The 16,216-nt window shown below is 36.3% G+C and overlaps 1 protein-coding gene across 5 annotated transcripts in view; it reads left to right on the top strand.

Annotated features, from left to right (window-relative positions):
• Gapvd1 (GTPase activating protein and VPS9 domains 1) overlaps positions 1 to 16,216 on the top strand; it is a 674,762-nt gene that overhangs the window by 406,664 nt on the left and 251,882 nt on the right. The window lies entirely within an intron of this gene.

Raw genomic sequence — 16,216 nt, 5'->3', positions numbered from 1 at the left:
GAAGTCCATTACTTACAAAATTGATTCGCCAATCAGGATCGCCCACTAGTATCTCACAACCTGTGTTTTCTCTCCTATCAGATTATTATTATTATTATTATTATTATTATTATTATTATTATTATTATTATTATTATTATTATTAAATCTAAGTTCAGAGCCCTACAGTCTTATTATGCATCCTTCTTAATTTTGAAATATTCAGTGGTATGTGTGGTGTACACGTTCGTTACCCCAGCTGCAAAAAAATTAAGTAATTGCAGTCCACCACATTATCATTTCCAAATTGGTATTCACACTACCATCATAACGGATGAAACAGCAGATTTTCTACAGCCATGCGGTTAGAGTCGCTCAGCATTTGAGAGACGCGTTCAAACCTCACTATTGGCAGCCCTTAAGACGGTTTTCCGTAATTTGCCATTTTCACACCAGGCAAATGCTGGAGCTGTACCTTAATAAAGGCCACACCAGCTTCCTCCTGACTCCTAGCCCTTTCCTATCCCGTCGTTGCCGTAGGACCTATCTGTGTTGATGTAACGTAAAGCAAATTAAACCAAATTAAAACGATAAGTGAATTAAATCCACCTTTTCAATACAAATTAGTGTTTATTATTTACATACTTTACATCCACATTGGAGCACTTAAAACTGAGCTCAATAGCTGTAGTCGCTTAAGTCGTAAAGCAACTAGCAAAAAAAGGAGCACTTAAATCAGTACATTTGAGTTAATTTCTTCTTTTTCTTCTCCCAGAACTTTCTCATCCTCTCCGACCTGGAAGCTCTTTGTGTGTCCGATATAGTATATTGTTTCCGTTCAACTGTTTTTAGTTTGAGACTTATGCTTTTGTTCCTCAAAATCCTCTTCTCTTTTCTGTCTTTGATTTGTTGCTGAGTTATACCGAATTCTTCCAAATCATTCTGAACTTCTTTGAACTAATTATTATTGATTTTATTTTTCAAAAAGTAATCAAATAGTTGTTTCAATATCCTGGTGTCTGGTAATCTTGATATGTGACAGAAAAAGGAAATTCTTCTTTTACGCATTGTAGATATTATTGATTCACATTCACGATAGACATTGTTGTTAAGCAACAATCTCCACTGTCCATCAACTTGGTGTTTTTTATTAATAATTGTTCTAAGAATTCTTCTATCAGTTTTCTGTAATTTGTCTGTTGTAGATTTTACATTTAATTTGAATAAAGTTTCACTAGCATACGTTGCCTCTGGTTTAACTATGGAATTATAGTGTTTTAGCTTAGCGTTTATCAAAAGAGATTTTTTTTAATAGGTTGGCCAGGTAAGTCTTTGTGCTTGTTTAAATTTAGTTGTTTTGTGTTCTATTGCTTCTTTTTCATTTGTGTTCCATGTTATTATTTCCCCAAGATATTTGAATTTCTGAACTATTTTAATCTCTCTATTACTGCTCAATTGAATAACTGGTAAATCAACTTTAAAAGTTTGCATCATTTCTGTTTTTTCAAATGAAATTTATAACCCCATTTTTTTATAATTTTTTTTTTTTTTTTTTTTTTGCTATAATTTCTAGTTGTTCAATTTGAAATTTAGCCTCTTCTGTTGTATTTGCAAGTAATGCTAAATCATCCACAAAAGCAAGGCAGTTGAGTTTAATACTTCTGCCGGTCTTGATAGTTGGTTGGCATTTCTTGTTCCATTCACGCATAACCTTCTCCAATGTACAATTAGTGTTTATTAAATAAACTAGTTTCGACCTATTTAAAGGTCATCTTCAGCCATGTTGCTTGTAGACAGCATATTTGAAACACAGTGGTTATAAAGATGATCTTAAATCATAGAAGTTTGTCACTATGAAAAAATTGTTTTTAGAATTTCCTTAAAACACAACTTAAAACGAAAGTGTTTTAAGGAAATTTGAGACTTTTTTTTTTTTTTGCTAGGGGCTTTACGTCGCACCGACACAGATAGGTCTTATGGCGACGATGGGATAGGAAAGGCCTAGGAGTTGGAAGGAAGCGGCCGTGGCCTTAATTAAGGAACAGCCCCAGCATTTGCCTGGTGTGAAAATGGGAAACCACGAAAAACCATTTTCAGGGCTGCCGATAGTGGGATTCGAACCTACTATCTCCCGGATGCAAGCTCACAGCCTCTACGCGCACGGCCAACTCGCCCGGTGAGACCATTTTTAAAACCACTGTGTTTCAAATATGTTGTTCTATACACGATATGGCTGAAGATGACCTTTAATTAAATAGGTTGAAACTAGTCCCATTAAATGTTTATTTAATAAACACTATTTAATTTGTATTGAAACGGTGGATTTAACTCGCTTATTATTTTAATTTGGTTTAATCAAAGTTCAATACGGACCCATAAAATGAAATTCATTTCTCTAGTAAAGCAAATTATTATTATAATTTAAACAATATACTTATAGATTAACTCAGCGATGTTTTGTAGTCCGACAGTCATGTTTTCACAGAAATATACTAGGATTTACTTCTGATTTTTAGCTGAAAATCCTAACCTAAACTGATTGAGCAAAGGTTAGCTGGTATTAAGGTTAGCTGATATACTGTAGCTGACGTTTTACAGTTTCAGTCGCTTACATGTGCAGGTAGAGCGACGACAGATGTGGGAAAGTATTCCTCACGATGAATAACACTTTTATATTCACAGAGAATGCCACAGAACTCGTGAAACCTTCACCTATGTTCCAAGAACTCTTCAAAAATTCACATTCCCTACCACCATTGGAGGCAAACCCATATATACACGACAAAATACAGAATTCTTGTACTTTCCGCTTGGCTCTGTGTTAATGCTGGGCAACTGAAATATTTTTCCATGTGTATTGAACATCATCTACACGTGCTATCAATGAATTAGTCCCCAAAACTAATGTAGCAAAATCCTAAAATAAAATAAGTACTTTTATTACAGTTGATTGTTCTTTTTCTTGTAGCAGCTTGTGTGTGGTGCTAAACTCTTTGAGTATTAACTATTACAACTAATGTGTGGTACGATCCTACCTTACCCTAGCTAGGTAGTCTGTCGCCGTAATATGCTGTGAATCTCTAGGTAGGCCCACACACAATCTGTCTCATCAGGACAAGGTGGCTTAACCCACTTAGTGCCGGGCCCGGTTGCTCACAGTATGCCAAGAGTGCCAGACAGATTTAGAGAATTTTGCAGGTTCTCACTCTCTGGACTATATAGTTCACAAATATTATAACTATGACTTGAAATTTTTATTAAATGTTAACAAGAAGACATTCTTACTGCTGAACTAAATTACAGCACTGAAATGCTCTTGGGTATTTTGAAAAAAATATTTTCCAAACAATTTCAAAACACCAAAATTAAAAATCAGAAACAACAGCAAAAAACAGAAAATTCTACTCAACGGTAAATATTGATGACTTCTTTGAAATGTCCTATTTTAGATGAATAAACATGTAAAGTTTTACATTTTTATCTTCAATAGTTTGAGTTATGTACAATGGTATCGTAATATACAATTGGCATGTTCAACAATGGGATCGAACCTGGCACATGGGTTGTAGTCACGGTGACCAGATGGTGATACATTTTCATTGTACACAAGATGAAAGAATCTGAAGATCAATTAGAATCTGTTTCTTGAGAACATGCCAACGGCCGTAGCCGTGTTGAAATACCGGATCCCATGAGATCTCCGAAGTTAAGCAACATTGGGCGTGGTCGAGAAGTGGATGGGTTGCCATGCGCTGTTGGTAGGGGGGTAAGGGGATGAAGGAGCGGAAAGGAACTGGCCACCCTACCGTACGTAAACTCCGGCTCAGGTACACCTCTGTGGAGGTTCGGACCTGCCTTCGGGCAGAACACACCCTTACCTTACCTTGAGAACATATTTCCAGACCACCGAATATAACAGGAGTTTTTGACCCAATAAGAAAATATGCTCGGCCTTGTAGTTATACCCATTTCCAACAAAACAGCAATGAAAGCCTTCATTTCAGTCAATGTAACCGGGCGCCACTGCTGTGCTCTGGCATATGATGACAAGACATGATTTCTCACATCTGCTTGTCTCTGTAGTTATGAGATTCAATAATTGAGCCGTGAAAAATAAAATAAAAATACGCTATAGGTTTGCGTCTGACGAAAGGGCGTGTCTCGGGCTAGGAGTATCATAATAATCAGGTTAGGGTTGGTATTTTGCATCTTGACCTAATTGAATTCCACGGAAAACAGGAAATTGTTGCTGTTGGATATTGTTACAGCCGACATCATCATCAGTACTGTCACTCAGACAATCATTACCACTTTCAGTGTTTACATTCGGACAATGAGCACGTGGTTGAGTGTTTATCAGTCGCCGTTATCAGTCCCAATAACACTTTCACTTTACCCTTCCTCACTTGTTGGAGGAATGAATTCCTCATCAGAGTCTTCATCATCCTCTTCTTCACCAAAAAAGTATTAAGATATACAGCCAGTTCGTCATCGTTAACAAAATAACTTCTCTTGCTAGTTGCCATTTTACTCACATGGCATGGAGATCATACGTCGTAGATGAACACGGACTTTAGAAATTCAATGCATGATAGCGAATGAATTTACGCACTATCTAGCGGCGTAGTTAAAATCTAATGCCAATTATCTATGGACTCGACACATAAGATGTTGCAATCTGACGGCCCAAGTTGTACTAACACGTATAGAATTGCGCGCTATCCAAACAACGATATATCGTGGTTGGCACTTTATGCGTATATACCAAACGATATATCGTTATCTGGCTCTCTATGGGTTAAAGCACATGCATCAACTCAGAAACTTCAATTTCACTCTTTCACATCTGTTTAGAAACACAGCTCACTGTAGAGAGCTGGACTGCTGTAGAGTGAGTGGATCATCAAAACAGCTGTACTTACCTTTACAGCTCTTTGCAATTTTTTGAACTTTATTGATAATAAGAAAATGTAAATGCAAAATTCTTTGTCCCAGCAGCGCTAGGGTAGATGGGTTCAGTGCACACTTGCACGATAGACTTCGGAGATTTTTATCTGGAATAATGAAACTCAAAGGTACTAACAGATTCCAAGAAATATAATTTTTCTCGTCTTGGTATAAAATAAATTGTCCATCACTACCTCCTTTTTTCTGCTGACATTTCACCTATCATAAGATGGTTTTACATAATACTAGAGGACCCATGTTGCTCCACAGCATTCGTTAGAAATAGGTCGGATAACTCGTCTTGATATGCTTGTCGTAGTTGTATTGTTTAGCTTGCCCTTTTCGATGGTTTTATGAATATTCAGCAATAATCTGCCAAGATAAATTTTGTGAAGTAGTCTTTCTGCTGACTGATCCACTCGAAATACCCACAATTTCAATAGTGAGCAAACACAGTAACTCATTGGCTGGGTGGATAAGGCATGGGTTGCAGCTCCTCAGCTCAGAAGAAATGTAGTTAGTCCACCTCTGGAACACAAAATTGTAACCTCATTTACTAATATAGCCAAAATGGTTGTGGATACAAACATGTGGAAACAATAGCAGGGGGGTACACAAAATTAGGAGATGAAGGCTAACAAGCTAAGTAACAGGTAAGATGGATCAAAACCTATCTTTAACTTTTTTATTTTACACATTTGGTGTACTGTAAGAGGATAGCGTTCGGAGGATCAACCTCAAGATTTAACTTGCAAGGTTCCAAAATTGTACCTAGAATCCTAGTACGCAAGCATGATGGACACCCAAGACAGCTTGGAGTTTTTTTTTTTTACATCACACTTAACCTATAGGAATCTGAAGCAGTTTTATTTTTTTACATTGAGGGATGTCTTCGAGGCAAGTTGTATCACGGTAGTGGTCCACAGATCAAAAAGCAGAGCACAGTTATCTACAGAGAATGGGGAAAAAGGCTTCTTTAAACCTTATTTTTGTTTCTGTTTACCCCATTTTTCCTGATTTTGTGGTAGTAACAACGTTACCTGCTTTAGACCTTTTTTTAATCAGAGGACCGAAGGTTACGGTCGGCTCATGCAATGAAAATGAAAATCCATAGCCTGTTTCCAGTCATTTGACTGGGTCAGGAATGGAATGAATGAAGCCCCGTTCTAGCGGCGAGGATGGGAATTGTGCCGGCTGCCGAAGCCTATCTCACTTCTCTGGGGCAATGGTTAATGAATGATTAATGAAATGAAATGATACTGGAGAGTGTTGCTGGAATGAAAGATGACAGGGAAAACCAGAGTACCCGGAAAAACACCTGTACTGCCTCGCTTTGTCCATCACAAATCTCACATGGAGTGACCGGCATTTGAACCACGGAACCCAGCGGTGAGAGGCTGGCGCACTGCCGCCTGAGCCACGGAGGCTCTCGGCTCATGCACTGTATAAAAAAAATTAGGGAACTAATAACCATCCATACTAATTGTTGGCATTATGGTATATGAATATGTGAGCAAACTAACCAATTGGACTATCGTGTGCATGTGTTTTTCACCTACAAATGATACTCCTTTTCTATAGCATTTTGCGCTCAAACCCGCTTTGATCAGTGTTGTAATGGAGAAATCGCTCTTGAGCCATCTCCAGAAATTCTTTTGCAACCAAATTCTTTTTCTTTTTGTCATGAATATGCAAATGGGGTACAAATTTTGTAACTTTCCTACTCCCAATTTTGTGTTGTTTCCTGAAATGGCTGATCCAGGCATGAGGGGCAGAGAAATTACTTTCTTCGATAGATAGTTCACGTGCAATTTCCAAAACCTACAGCCTTAAATCATCACTTACATTTTGCCTTCCCTTTCTTGTCTCTTGGAAACAGGAATAAAGTTTCATACATATTTTTTTTTTAATGTTCAGTTGGACTTGCTGGCATACCCCATATTATCCAACTGCTTCTTCTACAAGTAAAGATATTGCTCTGACTCCACTAAACTGAAGTATTTGCAGATGTGTGAAAGTGATAATTGCTTTTTACCACGTTAAGCCAGAATTTTACAACCTTCCTCTTATACTGCACACTGATATTTTCTCACACACGTTTTACAGGACTAGGAACATACAGTAACCAGAACTGGACGATTTGTGTGGTGACGGACTCGTAGCATCACTAGATTCCAGGGAGTCTTTTCTAGTTTCCAACTTGGACCCGGAACTTCGCTTGCAATCGGCTAAAGGTTTTGACAAACGGAATCACTTGAGTCGCTTTCACTGTCTCCACTGTGTACATCAAGAGATGTGTACGTTGCACTTCTCTACAATTATTTTCTATCAGATCAATCAGATGTCCTGTTTCCTTTCCTTTCGATAATTTCTCCCGCAAGCTAAAAACCTTTTTCACAGAAATAACTCATTATAATTATAATAGGGTTTAAAAAGTCATCCTCCGAGGAACTCATTTTCACTGTCTTCCTTTCTTTAAAACAACCATCAAATCCACTATGTTATTGCTGGAAGCAGGGAAACACCCCACAGCTAACTAGCAATGTGGCTCTGCTTATCAATGGCCTTGCATACCTGGCCTGTCAGGGCAGTCCACTCCAACATGTACATGTATGGTACTCGCGCTACTTCTCATTGATGTGTATGAGAGATTCACCATATGTTTTCAGCGACTTGCAGTTTCAGCTGGAGACTGACTTTCCACATGTTGTCCTCTTATAGTACAGGGATTGTGTCAACAAGATTTCAAGATGGGTTTCGACCTGTCTTACCTGTTACTTCCCTTTTAAGTTAGAAATGAACGTAATGGATGAAATGGTACGCATAAACTGGCTTCAGTGGTGGGGTCATGTTAGGCAAATGGAGGAGGAGAGGTTACCCAGAAGAATAATGGACTTGCCCTTGATGGATAAGAGAAGTAGAGGGAGACCAAGGTGACAATGGTTGGACTTAATTGAAGATGAGATGTGTGGAATTGGAAGAGGCCATGGAGCTAGTAACAAATAAAGGATTATGGAAGCATTTAGCTAATTCACAGAGGCTTGCAGACTGAATGCTGAAAGCCATAACAGTTTATAATGAAGATGGAGATATATATTAGTATGTACTGCACCATCCTGCGGCCTATCAATTGCTCCGGCTATTTTCCCCTCAACCATCCATCACTTCTACAGATCATTAAATGGATGAATGCATATAATAATAATGAAGCTATGTGTCGGTAGCTATGCTCGCTTCTAATATTCTTTGTATAAACAGTTACCGCATCATAGAATTTAAGCGATGTCGTAACCTTCATTTTTCCTATCACATTTATTGATATGATAATCCTTAAATTGCCACGCGACACCTCTCAGGGATAATTAAATTGCTTATGCGAACCATACTATTTTTACGTGAGATCAACTGAGACACCACATTTCCTTTTTAATAAATTACCATCGATACCATTCGTCCTCCAGAATCAATATTAAGTTTTCCAAGTCCAATCATTCGAAGAAAAGAAAAGAAAATAAATAAAATATTTTTTTTAAATGAACTAATTCAAAATCATTTATATCCTAATGATATTAGCCTATCTCCTAAAATAATAACATCTAAATTGGATAATCTATAATTTATTTCATGATTCCAGAATCATAAAAGAAAATCTGATAATATATATCAACATCAATTATCTTCCTCCTCTCTATAAAAGAAAAATTTAATTTAATCTATCTTCGATCTGATTCAGCTATTCCTCTTGCATTAATTATGCGCATCACAAAAATAAAGGATAAATTCTCTTAATTACATAAATTGAAAGTACTTATTCTATATGTTGAAAACGTAGTATAACATTTTTGGGTTAAAATAAACTAAGTCCCTAAGCCTTATTAATCTTCATAAATATGCATAATCTGAGTCCATCAGTTCTTGTTTCTTTCTTTTAAAAAAATGCTTATTTTCATCATTATCAAATTGATATTCTGTCATAAACACACGCGTTTCCTCCCATGTTATAATGTTAGCAATCGCAAGTAAGTTCCAAATATATATCAGCTCAAAATAGCTATTTCAAATATATGTAGTTCATTAAATGAGAAATATTGGTCACCTTGACCATGTCATTTGGTTAAAATATTCAAATAACATCTTAAAATTAAATGTAGGTATCGTGTAAAGAATAATTACAATCGTAGTTCAAATAAAAATTATACCTAACATGATTTATGGTTTCACCCATATCCAATCAGATATCAAAAATTCCGTAGGAATGCGTTTGGTAACCTATTTTATTTAATTGTGGTAGAGATTTAAATTATGAAATTTTTCTATGAATTAAATACATTTTCGACACCAAACTTCAAATAATATTCAGTACAACGTTGATGTATTCTCTATGAAGACAACAAGTTTCCCTTCTTTTATTCCTTATTTGGATATTTAATCTGAAGATAGTTTACGGTAACCCAAATGCGAAATCTACGATGTATTTCATTGTAATCATGTACCACTAACCCAATATATCTCGCATTACCATATTAATATCTTGCCGCATATGTCAAACATCACCATTGGCCAGTAATACGCCGTATTTACCGCCAAAATTATCCATAAGCATATCTATCTCTCCAATTATCAATATTAATTACCATAATATATCATTATTCATTCCCACAAATATATCTCAGCGAATAATTATTCGTAAATCCACATCAACATGCCACTCAAATCATAACTTCCCTACGTAAACATTTATAATTTCCAACAAGGCGGCAAATCATCTTAACATATCATTAATGTACTGCAACGGTACACTTTTGGGTTAGATTTCATATATAATACCCTTAAACACGTTATCCTGAAAATGAAACACATATATAAACTAAACAAGTTAATATTTACTCACATGTCATCGCGTCGTAACAGCAACCAGATATTAGTTACTCAGAAATCAACTATCTTCTTTAAAAATATTAAATTAGGGATACGTCACTTTGTATATGTTGTTTCAATCCCATAATGGTTGAAAATCACATTCTAAATCTCTCCTTGTTCAATTATAAACATTCCTATATTATGACATTGATTGTAAACTCTGGAAGAAATACCTACTCCCATAATAATAAATCAACAAGGACAATCTCATTGCAAAGATGGCAACGACTGAGATTTTATCACGAAGAACTACGTAAAAACAACATACCAATGTTCACTACAAATATATGAATACTACATCTACTGCACATTAATTTCAAGATAATAAAGTAATTCTTTGGAACTTAGCTTGCGATCACTGACGTTAGATGACTGGGTTTGGCTTCGATGTTGTCATCTTAGGACTGCGTAGATCGTCTCCAACATCCGTTACGTCACCATCATGTTGTGGTTTTGGGACCTGGGATAGTAGAAACAGCTGGGCGGTCTACGTCGGAAAGTCGGCTCCACCTCCGATTTAGCCTCTCATGTTGTAGCCGTCAGTCATATGTGAAAGAAACATTTCCAAAATGGCAATTAATTTCACGTCCATACTCTTGAGAATGAGAATCTAGTTTATATCTCTGATTCAGGTTATTAAGACAGTAATTCAATATTAACTCCTTGCGACAGTTTAACAGGTAAAAATCATCAAGTTAGCTTTCTAAAAATTTCTTTTGTCCAGCTAATCAACCTATAATGCGTTAAACTCGACTTGATTTCTCGTAACGGCCTTCGGTCTATACTCCGACTACTGTTCGGATATTTTTCAACTTGCTCTGATTTTCCGTCACGATATTTGTTCAGATATAGGTGTAATTCAAATATTTCTTCGCTGTGCAGGTTCTTCAGCCCGTAATAACTGCAATATCTCCCTTCTTCTTTATGCGAGGATTATTTTTTTCTCGTGGATAAATTTACGTAGTTTTGCGCAACAGATTTTTTTATTGTTCACCTACTTCTTCTTTTTGTACAATTTTAAAAACCTTCTATTATTTTTTATCACGGCCGCATGGATCCTTTATAACTTTCTGTCTCAGTCCGTGATCTAGGCATACTTAATTCGCCAAATAAACATCTTTGCCGTCACATGCATGGCCTTCTTGATTTTATACGTTCGTATTATATATATATTCTGAAATCACGACCTATTTCACTTAATATATGCGTTCTTTTCAGATGTATGGCCCAATTACGTAACCTTCGCGATCTCCTTACCGTGCATGGCAAACTTTTAATGTCGTATGACAACCTTTATTGCGTTATCAGGACGATGAAAACGGTACAGTACATACTATTTTTAAAGCGGGTTTTGTTTCAGTTGCATGTAAAAGAATATGCCAATTATTGTGGAAATAAACTCTCAAGTCTATGTTGGTAAAGAGCAGATAGACATTATTTTCATTAATAATTTGATGAAGATACTAACATACATTTTTCTTTTTCTTTTTTAATATGTTACATATAAAAAAATTATTTCATTCAGTTTTTCCTATTTTCAACGTCACTTGCTTCTCTGAGTGCTTGTTTATTTTAAGTGGCATTCAGATTTGTAGAATGGCTTCCTGCAGCACTTCATATCTTTCTAATTTTCATGCCTCATTTTTTCCGTCTCATTTAACAACCACAAGCTGTTGGATTTTTTTCTATTTTTTTTTTTATTCTTTTTTTTTAAGTATCCATGTCATTCCATCATCAGGTTATCTATTGTCACAGGCTGCTATGTTTCTGAAGAGGAATATGCAGGAACATTAGTGAATTACCTGGGTAAACTGTGCACATACAAAACGTATTAATTTAAGCAGTGAATACACATAAGCAAATAATGATAAAACCATATTTCCTGACATAATCACCACTTTTTCCCGCCACAGATTCCTGAGTAAGAGGGGAGCAACAAAAATGTGTACTATTATTAGGCCTAAAACCTATTTACATGAACAAAATAAAGGAACGTTTATCATCATAGAAAGTAAAGAAAGACAAAAAAATCTTAATACGTAGACTTTCACGACCACTAAATGACATTATGATAATTATTTGGGGATATTAGGTCGTGTAATAATAAATAAATACCAGCTGACGCGTTTCAATCCTGCGACCAGAATCGTCTTCAGAGCAACAACAAAGCAAAATGGCTACGGTCACTCCATAGTAACCAGACTCAAGATAGAGAGACCCTGTAAGAAATGTAGTTCATTCCAGGGCCTCCAGAGTCACGGAGAAAGATGTTGATGAGTTAACTATGGAGGGTAGCCATGATCTACTCAGTATATAGCCGTCACCTTTGTTGAAATTATTCGGGCGTTCAGCAATTTCTATCGCCTCACAAATGATTCTGGGAATAAAATGTTTCTCTTTACAAATGACAGAAGTTGCATGAAAAATTATTTGATGGTCATTATGTAAGGCATGTTCTGCCACAGCAGACTTCTCTGGCTGGCAAAGACGTAAGTGCCTGCGATGTTCTTTAACCCTTGTTGCTACTTTCCTACATGTTTGGCCAACATAAACCAATCCACAGGAGCAAGGAATCGTATATATTCCAGCGCAGTTTAAACCAATAGGATCTTTGACAGATCGCAAACAATTGCCTATGATGATATTAGGCTTAAAAATGGTCTTGATATTGTGCTTTCTGAGAATATTGCCAATCCTATCCGTGACAGATTGCACGTATGGCAAGAAGACCAGACTCAAAGGACGAGAATCACGTGACAATCTGTCTTTTGGCTTAAGATGTAGCACTTCATCAATCTGTTTCCTTGAATAGCCATTGCTCAGAAATGTTCTGGTTAGGAACTCAAGTTCACCGTTTAATTTATCCTCCTCACAAACTTTCCTTGCTCGGCTGATAAGAGTGTTAAGCATAGCACGCTTTTATGCTTTTATTGTCACGTGATTCTCGTCCTTTGAGTATGGCCTTCTTGCCGTACGTGCAATCTGTCACGGATAGGATTGGCAATATTCTCAGAAAGCACAATATCAAGACCATTTTTAAGCCTAATACCACCATGGGCAATTGTTTGCGATCTGTCAAAGATCCTATTGGTTTAAACTGCGCTGGAATATATATGATTTCTTGCTCCTGTGGATCGGTTTATGTTGGCCAAACATGTAGGAAAGTAGCAACAAGGGTTAAAGAACATCGCAGGCACTTACGTCTTTGCCAGCCAGAGAAGTCTGCTGTGGCAGAACATGCCTTACATAATGACCATCAAATAATTTTTCATGCAACTTCTGTCATTTGTAAAGAGAAACATTTTATTCCCAGAATCATTTGTGAGGCGATAGAAATTGCTAAACGCCCGAATAATTTCAACAAAGGTGACGGCTATATACTGAGTAGATCATGGCTACCCTCCATAGTTAACTCGTCAACATCTTTCTCCGTGACTTTGGAGGCCCTGGAATGAACTACATTTCTTACAGGGTCTCTCTATCTTGAGTCTGGTTACTATGGAGTGACCGTAGCCATTTTGCTTTGTTGTTGCTCTGAAGACAATCCTGGTCGCAGGGTTGAAACGCGTCAGCTGGTATTTATTTATTATTACACGACCTAATATCCCCAAATAATTATCATAAAGACAAAAAATGTTTAATCCCAAATGAAGAATCACTTTGCTCTTGATAGTTTACTTAAACGTGTTGCTAATCTGAAAGTAAGTTTAAAATAATTTGCGGAGGTGGGGGTGGCGGTGACGAAGCTGCAGGTTGGTGTTGGCCTTTTTTTTTCCTTTCATTTGTGACTCATTAATTTTACGTATTTTTATATGCAATAGGCTTAGATGTCTTTATATTAATATATTGAGATTTTGGAAATTTTCACAAAATTCTCAATTATTTCATACGGAGTTCAGGTTTAGAAGAACCTCTTTTGTTGTGGCCTCCTCTTACTACTTCCAATCTCCACCAACTCGATGAGCATATTTGGGCTTATCTCTCTGTTGAGGTTAGCTGAGAACAATAGTTACTCACTTGCAACTTGTGACGCTTGGCCGCTCCAGCTTTCTTACATTGTCTATAGGCTCTCTTGAGCTCAGCCTTGGACAGTTTTGGGCTTGTTCAGTTTCTCTGACTAATGAGCCTTATTTTTGTATGCGGTAGGTTTGGACCTCCTTTATGTTAAAATATTGAGACATTTCAGAAATTTTCACAAAATTCTACATGATTTGACAATTTCTCATGCATCTAGTCAGGTTTTCTCAGAATTATTATTCCAGATATCAATGGATCTCGAGTAGACAAAACGAAATAGACCTTACAATATGTGATATCTCATTGCAGTCCTAAGTTATCTTAATTTTACTGTTGCATGTTGGATCCGTATTGACGTTGAATGGTCACTCTTTCAGAAATGCTCTACAGTATTTCTATGTTGTTCAGCATGGCTGTGACCCTCAGTTTTAAGCTTGCCAAGTAATTGTTATATTTTGCTGTAACAAAAGAAACTCACAACTTGTACCTAAGAGCACATGCTCACTCCATTCACTTGCCAGGTTGGTAAAGGTCTAATGATGAAATTGGCTTGATTTGTCTGTGAGCTAGGCCCAGCACTCCAACACTGCATACCGTAATTTTCTGTGGTTCCAAGAATACTAACACTGTGCGTTTCATCAATCATAAAAGTTTTTGGAAATTACTCATTCTGTAGAATCACAAATATGCTTTTTAAAAATTTAGACCAATTTATGTATTGTAATATTGGGTTACAAGAATTATGCCAAGAAACAATTTTAATGGTAGCATTGAGAAAAGAGTCGAAGAGTCCAGAGTCCAAATTACTTTTTAAGCATAAGCAAGATAACCAAGATAACCAAGATAACCAAGATAATTATCAACTCACAATCAATAAATCTTGTAGAAACTTTGGTACTTATCCAATGAATTCTTCCACTGTTGAAAAGAATGGTCACCTTCTTATTAGACAGTAAGTGCTTAAATCATAAAGCAAGTTATGAAAATTAGAATTAAAATTGTTGCTTTCACGGATCGAGATAATATCATTCATACACCAGCTAATAGCTTAATACAGACAACATTTATTTTTAAAATATTAGAATGCGTCCCACACATCACATTCAGGAACAATCAAGAAAAATATCTGTTGAGTATTATAATATCACATCGGGAGGTTGATGGTAATCATACTAACATAGTACCACAAACCCTTAACAGTTCTGCATACAGTTTAAGACATCATTCAATGGCTCTTTCTCCTTACCCCATTCGCTCAACTGGAGAAACAAGGACAAGCTGGTGAAGGGCAAGTGACCTGTGAAACTACTGAGAATACCACAGAGCCGCATGTTGAAATTTTACTGAACTGTAGACCATTATTCATTTGTGCCAGGATTTGAACAGGTTTTAATATCTTTTTCTGTTCTTTGAGATAAACAGCTCAGCCAAACACATCCGCATGTATTGAATTTAAAGAGGATCCATGCTTGTTGGTATCTGAAATCGGCAACATATGGCAAAGACAGCTAATAATAATAATAATAATAATAATAATAATAATAATAATAATAATAATAATGGTTTTTTGTCCTACTGCGTCTCTTGTTGATTGCTGATGTTGATTAATTTCTTGAAGTAAAATACTAAGGTTGTGCCTGGAGTTGTGCTTCTGATCATAATGTATATGTAAATTGACAAGGGTCGTAAAATTCTCCTTCCTCCTCCCCTTTCTTCTTCTTCGTCTTCTTCTTCTTTGTTAACTACCTCTTCTTCTTCTTCTTCTTCTTCTTCTTCTTCTTCTTCTTCTTCTTCTTCTTCTTCTTCTTCCCTTTTTTGCCTTAAGAAAGATTGGAGAACTAAAAGGGAAAACGTACACGGGGGTCTTAAAATTGTCATGTCTCCTCCTCCTCCTCCTCTTCTGCTTCTTCGTTAACATCTTCTTAAGGATGACTGGAGAATAAGAAGAGAAAATATACAGGAGGGTCTTAAAACGTTCCTTCCTCCTTGCTGTTTTCTATTCTTCTTCTTCTTTTACTACTACTACTACTACTACTACTACTACTTTCTCGTTATCGTCATATTACTTTCTAGGAATATTGGAGAAGAAGAGAAAATATACAGGAGGGTCTTAAAATTCTGCTTCCACCTTGTCTTTTTCTCTTCTTCTAAGTTAAGAAAGATGACAGAGAGAATCATGGATTGTAAGCATTTTATTTTCTCTTCATTTTGTGTGTGTCAAACCATTTGTATGATCTTGCAAGTGAAGGAAAAATTATTGGCAGTACAGTACCTAATTAATTGACTAAATACTTGCAGTAATAATTGATTATCATATCATACCATCTATTTGAATTGAGGGTTTCTTTGATTT

The sequence above is a fragment of the Anabrus simplex genome, chromosome 1 (genome assembly GCF_040414725.1).
Source record: "Anabrus simplex isolate iqAnaSimp1 chromosome 1, ASM4041472v1, whole genome shotgun sequence".
Classification (NCBI taxonomy): domain Eukaryota; kingdom Metazoa; phylum Arthropoda; class Insecta; order Orthoptera; family Tettigoniidae; genus Anabrus; species Anabrus simplex.
The sequence above is the reverse complement of the archived record's forward strand: the minus strand, read 5'-3'. Positions and strand labels throughout refer to the sequence as shown.